Genomic DNA, 11,661 nt, shown 5'->3' with positions numbered 1-11,661 from the left:
ATTTATTCACTGCTTGCTATTGTGTTACTTTTATTATTCATATATTTCATGCATATGACAAGAGTGGGTTGCTCTAGTGGTAAGCACCATCCACTTCCAACCAAGAGGTTGTGAGTTCGAGTCACCCCAAGAGCAAGGTGGGGAGTTCTTTGAGGGATTTTAAAGTCGAAATTCTCTAATTTTGGATTTCTTATCTTTGGAAAGAATTGAGGAATACATAATAACTCTGAGAAATCCCAGTCCTCTCGTGTCGTAAATACTTCCGCGAGGGAGGTAAACTTCTCTACTCTCATGGGAGCTGGTTATTCGCCTCGGCAGTATAATAGATGCCTTTATGGTTCGTGTCATTCAACCCTTGGCGGTGCACACAATATTTTTGGATCAGGTCATATGACTTCGGCATAAATCGTGCGTGATATTACCCAGAGCCCGTTTACACTTGATATTATGTTATTGCTTGAGAGGTTATAATTTATCTGATGACCGAAATTGGTTTGAAACTAGAATGTGTTAGATGAAGATTTTGGAATTTACTTTCAGTTAAATAACCATTTATTCACTGCTTGCTATTTTGTTATTTTTAATGTTCACATATTCCATGACTATTTAACATTTCTGTATATTATTATTGGCCCGTAGTAAGTGTCGATGTCGACCCTCGTCACTACATTTTCGAGGTTAGACTAGATACTTAATGGGTACATGTTGTTTATGTACTCACGCTACACTTCTGCACTAATCGTGCACGATATGAGGCAGGTGCATCTGGCGGTCATATCGGCGCATCCCCGTTACCCTGAGGCTTAGTGGTGAGCTGCTTTCTGAGTCCATCCTGTAGCACCCTAAGTCTCTCTTTTATATTTACTTTCTGTCTATTCTATTTCAGACAGTAGCTTAGTGTTTTGTATATTTTACTAGTCGCTCATACACTTGTGACACGAGGTCCTGGAGACATGCTTGTAGACTTTATGGTTTTGGGCATTTATTTCATTCCATTTGCTCCTTCATTAGTTTTCGATTTACTTTATCAAATTTTCCACTTCTTATTTTCTTAATAAATAAACTTCAACTAATTTGAAATTATTACAAAGAACAATTATATGGTTAATTCACCGTTGGCTTGTCTAGCAATGACGTTGGGCGCCAACACGACCTATAGGAGAAAATTGGGTCGTGACAACTTTGTTCCATAGTCCTTTAGCAAACATACATTCAGCAAAAATACGTGCTCTTGATTTGGATTGTTAATTATTGAAACTGACAATAAAGAGCTAATCTCTATGTTAACTAACAATAACTGCCTTTATTAAAATTTGATTGACGATTGCAGGTCCTTATTATCTTAGTCGGGCAATCCATCCTTGGAGCATAAAGAAGCTATAGTAGCTGTAATGACCCGGTCGGTCATTTTGAGTATTTCAACCCCGTTTCCCCATTTACTTCTCAAATTATACTTTACAGTTGTTGTGTAAATTGTTGGGGTAATTGGTTCGGGTCCAGTGAGGGTTTGGAAGGAATTGGAACACTTAGTTCCAAGGTTAAAAGCTTAAGTTAAAATAGTGACCGGATGCGGACTTATGTGTAAATGACCTCGGATTCAAATTTTGATGATTCCAATAGCTCCGTATGATGATTTTGGACTTAGGTGTGTGCCCGAAAAATTATTTGGAGGTCTGTATTGGAATTTTCTTTGAATTACCAAAAGTTAAATTTTTGGAAAGTTTGACCGGGAGTTTGACTTTTTGATATCAGGATCGGAATCCAATTCTGGAAATTTGAATAGGTCTGTAATGTGAAATGTGACTTGTGTGCAAAATTTGAGGTCAATCGGACGTGATATGATAGGTTTCGGCGTCGTTTGTAGAATTCAAAAATTTGGAAATTTATTAGGCTTGAATCCGCTTGTAATTTGTCGTTTTGATATTGTTAGGTGTGATTTGAGACCTCGAGTAGATCCGTGTTATGTTATGGAACTTGTTGATACAATTGGTTGAGGTCCCGGGAGACTCGGGTGAGTTTCGGACGGTTAACGGATCAAATTTGGACTTAAGGAAATGCTGGAACTGCTGCCTACTGGTGTAATCGCACCTGCAAAGATTTTGAGCGCAGGTGCGAAGCCGCATGTGCGTGAAATAAGCAGCAGAAGTGGCCAAAAGTGGGACTGGGCAGTGCTCACAGGTGCGAGAAATTTGTCGCATCTGCGAGGCCGCAGGTGCGAAGGTGTTGCGCAGATGCGGACTGGGGCTGGCCTGGGGCGAACGCAGGTGCGAAGGGTTTGCGCATCTGTGAGCCCGCAGATGCGAGAAAGGCTCTGTAGATTCGAGGTTTTGAAAGGCTGGCATTGTCTGCAGGCACGCAATTTGTTCTGCAAATGCGGATGCGCAGGTGCGAGCCCAGGCACCGCAGGTGCAGAAATGCATGAGCAGTGTTTAAAACGAGGGTTCCGAGATTTTTTTATCATTTTGGAGCTCGATTTGGGCAATTTTGGAGAGGAAATTTTCCACACAACTTAGGGTAAGTGTTCTTAACTCCCTTGTGATTATATTCAATGAATTAATCTTCATTTTTGGTGTAAGATTATTGAATCTTCAAGAGAAATAGAAGGAAATTTCTATAATGTCACAAAATGATTTTTTCAAGTTTGAATACCGATTTTGAGTCGGATTTGAGTGAAATTAGTATGGTTGAACTTGTAATTGGATAGGTTGTCGTATTTTGTGAGTTTTGTCGGATTTCGATACGTGGGCCCACGGGTTTTTTGGGCGTAATTTCGGATTTTATGGAAAATGTTAGCGTTTTGATATGGAATTAATTCTTATAAATTGTGTGGACCGAGTCAAATTATTGTGACTAGATTCGAGCCGTTTGGAAGTTGATACACGCATAATGGAATTTCTGGAGCATTGCTTAGCTTGCTCGGCATTGAATTTGGCTTGTTCGAGGTAAGTAACTCTTCTAATCTTGGAGTTGAGGGTATGAACCCTGAATATATGTATTTTGTGAATTGTTGGGAGGTAACGCACATGCTAGATGACGGGCGTGTGGGCGTGCACTATAGAAATTGTGACATAATTATTTCTGTGAAATTTTATAGTTAAATGATCTTGGCATTTTTCCATGACGTTTTATGAGTTAAAGAAATTGAGTTGAAAAGCATATTAAAAATCATGTTGAGGCTATGTGCCAGTATTATTGGGACCCACAGAGGTCATATTGTTGTGAATTATTTATTTTAAATTGAAAATTTATACTCAGTCATATTCATGTCATTACATATCATATCTCAGTCTCTGTTATTATTTATTGATACATCATATCATCATTTTTGGGCTATTTTCATGACATTGTGAGCCCATGAGAGAGAGACCGGAGAGATTGATAACTGAGGGAGGCCGAGGGCCTGATTGTGAGGATATTTTTGGGACTGGGCTACACGCCGTTGCAGGCCATGTTGGCTTTATATATATCATTACTATTATATGGATCAGGGTTGCCCACCTGCAGCAAGCCTTATTGGCTTATTATTGCAAGTGAGTAGGCTGTGCAGCACGTGAGTTGGCCGTGCGGATCCTTATATTATTATTGCACGTGAGTTGTCCGTGCAGCACGTGAGTTGTCCGTGCTTATAGCGCTTGGGCTGTAGGAGCCCCTCATGAGTCTGAACACCCCCAGTGAGCGCAGTCGACTATAAATAGGGTTCGGGCTACACGCCGCAGCAAGTATTGTATAGTGCTGAGTGATTGAGTGTGCTGAGCATAGTGAGAGAGAATACGAGACAGTGAGATTGAGTACTCTGAGAGTGTGAGTACATAAGTACAGACTCTGAGATACATTGTATTAACATGCACACATGACATATATGCATAGAGATGTGTTTTCCTTATGCTGTACGGTATCACATTATTCATGATTTCTCACACAAGTTGACAGATTGGCATAGTGATGCATTTGTTTTACACTGGTTATCTGGAAAGAAAATGAGATATTTTATTTATTATTGAAAGGATTTTGAAAAAAATTCTGTTTTCAAACTGATTCATATTTTTGGTAACTTTGGCAAAAGATTTGGGTTTCCACCGATGTACTTGAAAGGAAGAACTATTATTGCTGAAATCATGATTTGGCTAGGCATTTTATCTCTAAGTTACTTCTGGTATTATTTGCTTTATATTGTTATGGACTGTTGTTGATTAGTGGTTTTAGACCCGACATTGGTAGAAGCTCGTCAGTACTTTCAACCTAAGGCTAGGTTTGTTACTTACTCAGTACATGGGGTTGGTTGTACTGATACTACATTTATGTACATTGCGTGCATATGTTCTTTTATTGTTGTTGCTATGCTTGATGGTTGCATGATTTGAAGATGTACCTGCGTTCCTGTTGTAGCTGTCTTTTGTCCAGGGTAGCCTTAGATTAATAAAAGCTGTGTTTATGTATTATTCAAACAGACTATGTATTTATATTATTTCCCCTTTGTATACTCTATTCTTAGAAGTTCATGATTTATACTACCAGTTCTTGGGGATTTTATAAGATCAGGATCTTTATTCACTTAACTTGCTTTAATAATTATTATTGAAATTGGTTAGTTGAAAATTGGCTTACCTAACGGGATGGGTTAGGTGTCATCACGACTGGTTGGATTTTGGGTCATGACAAGGTGGTATGAGAGCCAGGTTCATAGGTTCTACAAGTCATGAGCAAGTGTCTAGTAGAGTCTTGTGGATCGGTATGATGGCGTCCATACTTATCTTCGAGAGGCTACATGGCATTTAGGATATATACTTTCCATTTTTCTTTCCTTATCGTGCGATATTGATTCAGCTTGAGACATAAACTCTTTGAATTCCTTCCACGTATTCGTATGCGCACATGAGCGCTCAGTATCAATTGTTCATCGCCGGCTTATGATTCTATGAACGAGGTTCGAGGTGTGTATTCTGTGTTTTGGTGGTGGGCCAGTCTGGAGGACTTGAGGCCATGGTTAGACCGCAGCTTAAGCTCAGTAGCTTCAGTTGTAACTCATACAATTGGAATTATATGTCCGGTGATGACCCTACAGTGAAATTTATGGCTCGATGAACAATGAAATGGTGGTATGATGGGTATTATGTGACCGCGGGATGTGTTAAGACGATTTGAACATAACGAGAAGTGTTTCCTTTATATGTAAAGGGAAGGCCATCGGATGCTTGATTTTTGATTTGATGTGACGTACAGTCTCGAGTGTGAATGTTTTGAAAGATCTTTCACGTGTTTAAATTGTGGGACAAATTAAACTCTCAGATCTGGTTAACGAGTTTGGACTCAGAAAGATTTAGTGATTGCGTAGAAATTGTGGCTGCGAAAAGATATAACAGCATGCCAATTTGAGGCTAGGGAGGCGGGTTATCTCCTGGAGAGTAATCTACGTAGGTATGTTCCTTGTAATATGAGTGGAGGGTTTCTTTTCTGCTAGTGGGGCGTACGTGTGGAGATTTGAATTCGAATTTGGCTGAGATAGTCGACCTGAGTATCAAGAGAATGATTGTGATCTTAGCGGATGATTTAGGGTATTTTTATGGTTGGCATTGCATGAGCTTGAGAAGAATTTTGTGGCACTGACTATGATATTATGACAATAATAGGGTATGGGTATTGTGAATTATGGAGTATTTTAATCTATGGCTTTGAGCCAAGTGGGGGAGCCTGCTATAGACAAATCAACTCATGGGTATGTGTCAAATTTTGTTTGGGTCTAAAGTATACTTGGGAATCAGTGATGACTTGCAGAGGTGGAGTTCGAAAATGACTCGAATAAGAAAAATTCCTGGTTACGGATTATATTACACGGATGAGTATATGAAAAAATCGTGGAATGAGTGAGTTGTTATTGGTGAATGATGTAGTGTGCATGGAGTATGAATTTGGTATGTGGTGTTAAAGTAGAGTTACTTCTTTAAGTGTTGTGGTGCTAATGGGGCATATGTCTTTTGGCCCATTTGGACGGTGCAATTAGATGTGAGCAAAGTGGGTGACTCCCGAGAAAATTCCAGTGGGTTTGAGAATTATATATAGCAATTGAGAATGTTTCCGGACTTATGTATGGATAAAAATCTGAGATTTGCGTTTGATGGTGCCTAGACTTGCGAAAATTTTATATGACTATGGATTTTATATTTTTGTGTAAGGAAGGTAAGAAGAATAATTTCAAATTCACATAATGTATTCTCAGAGTGAGTGTTATAGTTGTGGTATTTTTGAAGGTGCTTAAGAAGAATACAATTGTTTATAGGCCGTAGGGCGTTGTGGTTCTATGCTAAGGTTTGTAGGGTGAGTTGTGGTTAAAGATCATGGTATTTTAGCAAGAAGAAGTATCAATCTGAAGACAAATTCGGAAGGGACTCGGAGAAAATAGGACAACTGGGTAGTAGGTTGGATCAGTATGGTAATGGATATGATCGGCTCTTTGGGTGCTTATGATGTGGGGGTTTTCTATAGGTGCTTTTTGGAAATACACTTGGACTTGGCGACCTGCGTGGCTTGGTCGAGTTAGAGGAATTTAGTTTTAAGGACTTGATTATGTGCAAATGGATTCCAAAGTATTCTTGATGGGTATTTTCCTACCAGCCTGAGGAGCATGTTGAGTATTGTGATTTTATACCGGATGGGAACAAATGGAAGGCTTCTGGCTGATCATATATGTATTTTACTTGTGACTCAGAATGATTATGAGGTTCTCGTATTTTTCAAATGATGGCATGATAGATGTGATGTGTTGTGTGGGATTAAGGTTGGCATGTGCAAGGTCACGGTTTAGCCTTGAAAAGGGAGGTCATAAATTCTTAGAGACATGAACAGTTTTCTATATTTAAATGAATGTTATAACTAATTGGTATTGCGTGAGTAGAGTGTACATCTCAGAAGGCGCACTATGTTTTGAATTATAGATATTTCATAGATATTGCGACATTTTTCCTGGTTGATCGACTGCTGATATTCAAATTTTGCTTTGTGGCACAGAAGAATTATAGATGTTTTCCTCCTGGGATGATCGCGTAATGGAGAAGTGTTAGACATTCAGGCGGTGGAGTTGAGATCAGATATGGTGATTCGTGTGTTCAATGTATTTGGAGACTGGAAATTCCCACGAGTAGATTGTTTCATAGTTGTGAACTGTGAAGTACTGGCCGGAGCTAGCCGGATGATGAAATGTGTTATAATTCAGTCATTATGGATTTTCGGAGAGATTTTTATCTATTTGTGGGTAACCCGAGTTGATTTGGGGGTCCATAGGCAAGCCCAATTAAGATGTGTATTCTACACCGAATCGGAATGGTTGGCCTCATACTGCTATTATTGAGGGATGCGTCATTCGATTGATGTTGAACTTATTCGTGTTCTCAAATGATTTGTGAGTTACTCCTTTATGCTACGAGGAGTTGTGATTCATTGGTTATGTGCACAGATGGTTCAGTTCTATTTGAGCTTTATAGCAGAACTTGAGTGTGATGAGTACTTGGGTATTGCATGATCGATAGCGTAATGGTTATGTCCTTTCAGGTTTTGTGTGGTATTTTTGTCATTTGCCTCTCCGTCGTTATTAATTTGGAGCAGGGTGGCTCGGAGTATATAACATGAACCTCGTGTTAAAATCGGGTGATGGTTATACGCTGTATGATGAATTTTCAGCATTTCGTTGTGGAGGTACTTGTTAATCTGGCGGGCAGTTCTCTCATTTGAGTCATTTTCCATGACTGGGTACATTTGAATTGTTGCATATTAGTGCGCGGATGGCACGAGTTATGGCTTTGAGTTTATATTGGTGAGGCATGTCTATGGAACAGTTGTGTTTAGTAATATAAGGTCATTAGACCTAGAATGGGTACTATCAGGTTTGATTTCGGTATATTCGAGAGTATAATATTGAAAGTTGGCTCAAAAAGGGATTATGGTTCTGGTTGGGGCGAGAGGGCTTCGTGACTTATTGATCTGGTAAGTGGTCATGAAATTTTGCGTGTTTCTTTTATTATCAACAGTGTACGAAGGTTTTGGGATGAGGTTTGGTTCGATATGGGTTTAATACTAGTATGCGGTTGGTTTTGGAGTAGTCACTGCGATCAGGAATGGTGCTACGAGCATGCGAGTTGTGTAATATGTTGGTTGATTATATCCGTGGTTATAGTTATAGCTCGATGCAACTTGTTCGAACTTATACGGTGTGTAAATGTAAGATTTGTGTCTTGAAAGAAATTTTAAAGATTGGAAATTAAACTCCAAGGTTTATGGGCTAAGGTTAAATTAATAATTTTCAGTTGCATTGTGTAGTCAATCCTTATGTGGGATAGGGTGACATGGGTTCACCCCCGGGTACGTGTGTGGTAAGATGGAACAGTGATTTGATGGCTTGGAAACAACTCTTGGCACGTTTGAGGACTAACGCATGTTAAGTGGGGGGAGAATGTAATGACCCAGCCGATCGTTTTGAGTATTTTAACCCTGTTTCCCCATTTACTTCTCAAATTGTACTTTATAGTTGTTATGTGAATTGCCGAGGTAATTGGTTCGGGTCCAATGAGGTGTTGGAAGGAATTGGAACAGTTAGTTCCAAGGTTTAAAGCTTAAGTTAAAATAGTGACTGGATGCGGACTTATATGTAAACGACCTCGGATTCGAATTTTGATGATTCCAATAGCTCCATATGGTGATTTTGGACTTAGGAGTGTGTCCGAAAAATTATTTGGAGGTCTGTAGTGGATTTTGCCTTGAATTGTCGAAAGTTGAATTTTTGGGAAGTTTGACTGGGGGCTTGACTTTTTGATATCGGGGTCGGAATCCGATTTTGGAAATTTGATAGGTCTGTAATGTGAAATGTGACTTGTGTGCAAAATTTGAGGTCAATCGGACGTGATTTGATAGGTTTCGGCATCGTTTGTAGAATTCGAAAATTTAGAATTTTTATTAGGCTTGAATCCACGTGTAATTCATCGTTTCGATGTTGTTAGGTGTAATTTGAGGCCTCGAGTAGGTCCGTGTTATGTTATGGGACTTATTGATATAATTGGTTGAGGTCCCGGGGGTCTCGAGTGAGTTTCAGACGGTTAACGGATCAAATTTGGACTTAAGGAAATGCTGAAACTGTTGCATACTGGTGTGATCGCACCTGCGAAGATTTTGATCGCAGGTGCGAAGCCGCATGTGCGTGAAATAAGCCGCAGAAGCGGCCAAGAGTGGGACTGGGCAGTGCTCGCAGGTGCGAGAAATTTTCCACATGTGCGAAGGTATTGCGCAGATGCGGACTGGGCTGGCCTGGGGCGAATGCAGATGCGAAGGGTTTGCGCATCTATGAGCCCGCAGATGCGAGAAAGGCGCCGCAGATGTGAGGTTTTGAAAGGTTGGCATTGTCCGCAGGCGCGCAATTTGTTCCGCAAATGCGGATGCGCACGTGCGAGCCCAGGCACCGCAGGTGTGGAAATGCCTGGGCAGTGTTTAAAACGAGGGTTCCGAGATTTTTTTCTCATTTTGGACATTTTGGAGCTCGATTTGGGTGATTTTGGAGAGGAAATTTTTCACACAACTTGGGGTAAGTGTTCTTAACTCCCTTGTGATTATATTTAATTAATTAATCTTCATTTATGGTGTAAGATTATTGAATCTTCAAGAGAAATTGAAGGAAATTTCTATAATGTCACAAAACGAATTTTTCAAGTTTGAATATAGATTTGGAGTCGGATTTGAGTGAAATTAATATGGTTGAACTTGTAATTGGATGGGTTGTCGTATTTTGTGAGTTTCGTCGGATTTCGAGACGTGGGCCCATGGGGTGATTTTTGGGGCGTAATTTCGGATTTTTATGGAAAATGTTAGCGTTTTGATATGGAATTAATTCTTATAAATTGTATGGACTGAGTCAAATTATTGTAACTATATTCGAGCCGTTTGGAAGTTGATACGCGCAGAATAGAATTTCTGGAGCATTGCTTAGCTTGCTCGGCATTGAATTTGGCTTGTTCGAGGTCAGTAACTCTTCTAATCTTGGAGTTGAGGGTATGAACCCTGAATATATGTATTTCGTGAATTGTTGGGAGGTGACGCACATGCTAGGTGACGGGCGTGTGGGCGTGCACTATAGAAATTGTGACATAATTATTTCTGTAGAATTTTGTAGTTAAATGATCTTGGCACTTTTCCATGCGGTTTTATGAGTTAAAGAAATTGAGTTGAAAAGCATATTAAAAATCATTTGAGGCTATGTGTCAATATTTATTGGGACCCACAGATGTCATATTATTGTGAATTATTTATTTTAAAATAAAAATTTATACTCAGTGATATTCATGTCATTACATATCATATCTCAGTCTCTGTTATTATTTATTGATACAACATATCATCATTTTTGAGCTATTCTCATGACATTGTGAGCCCATGAGAGAGAGACCGGAGAGATTAATGACTGAGGGAGGCCGAGGGCCTAATTGTGAGGATACTTTTGGGATCGGGCTGCACGCCGCAGCAGGTCATGTTGACTTTATATATATTATTACTATTATATGGATCGGGGTTGCCCGTCTGCAGCAGGCCTTATTGGCTTATTATTGCACGTGAGTTGGCCGTGCAACACGTGAGTTGGCCGTGCGGATCCTTGTATTATTATTGCACATGAGTTGTCCGTGCAACACGTGAGTTGGCCGTACGGATCCTTGTATTATTATTGCACATGAGTTGTCCGTGCAACACGTGTGTTCGTGCGGATCCAGATATTGATACTATAGCACGTGAGTTGTCCGTGCAACACGTGAGTTATTCGTGCAGCACGTGAGTTGTCCGTGCGGATTATAGCGCTTGGGCTGTATGAGCCCCTCCGGAGTCCGTACACCCCAGTGAGCGCGGGTACCCATTGAGTGTGAGTACGGATTGCACGCCGCAACATGTATTGTATAGCGCTGAGTGATTGAGTGTGCTGAGCATAGTGAGAGAGAATACGAGACAGTGAGATTGAGTACTCTGAGAGTGTGAGTACATAAGTACAATCTCTGAGATACATTGTATTAACATGCACACATGACATATATGCATAGAGATGTGTTTTCCTTATGCTGTACGGTATCACATTATTCATGATTTCTCACACATATTGACAGATGGGCATAGTGATGCATTTGTTTTACACTGGTTATCTGGAAAGAAAATGAGATATTTTATTTATTATTGAAAGGATTTTGAAAAAATTTCTGTTTTCAAACTGATTCATATTTTTGGTAACTTTGGCAAAAGATTTGGGTTTCCACCGATGTACTTGAAAGGAAGAACTATTATTGCTGAAATCATGATTTGGCTAGGCATTTTATCTCTAAGTTACTTCTGGTATTATTTGCTTTATGTTGTTATGGACTGTTGTTGACTAGTGGTTTTAGACCCGACCTTGGTAGAAGCTCGTCACTACTTTCAACATAAGGCTAGGTTTGTTACTTACTCAGTACATGAGGTTGGTTGTACTGATACTACACTTCTATACATTGCGTGCAGATATTTTTTTATTGTTGTTGCTGTGCTCGATGGTTGCATGATTTGAAGATGTACCTGCGTTCCTGTTGTAGCTGCCTTTTGTCCAGTGTAGCCTTAGATTAATAAAAGCTCTATTTATGTATTATTCAAATAGACTATATATTTATATCATTT

This window comes from Nicotiana tabacum, chromosome 24 (genome assembly GCF_000715075.1).
Source record: "Nicotiana tabacum cultivar K326 chromosome 24, ASM71507v2, whole genome shotgun sequence".
NCBI lineage: Eukaryota > Viridiplantae > Streptophyta > Magnoliopsida > Solanales > Solanaceae > Nicotiana > Nicotiana tabacum.
This window is presented reverse-complemented; position numbering follows the sequence as displayed.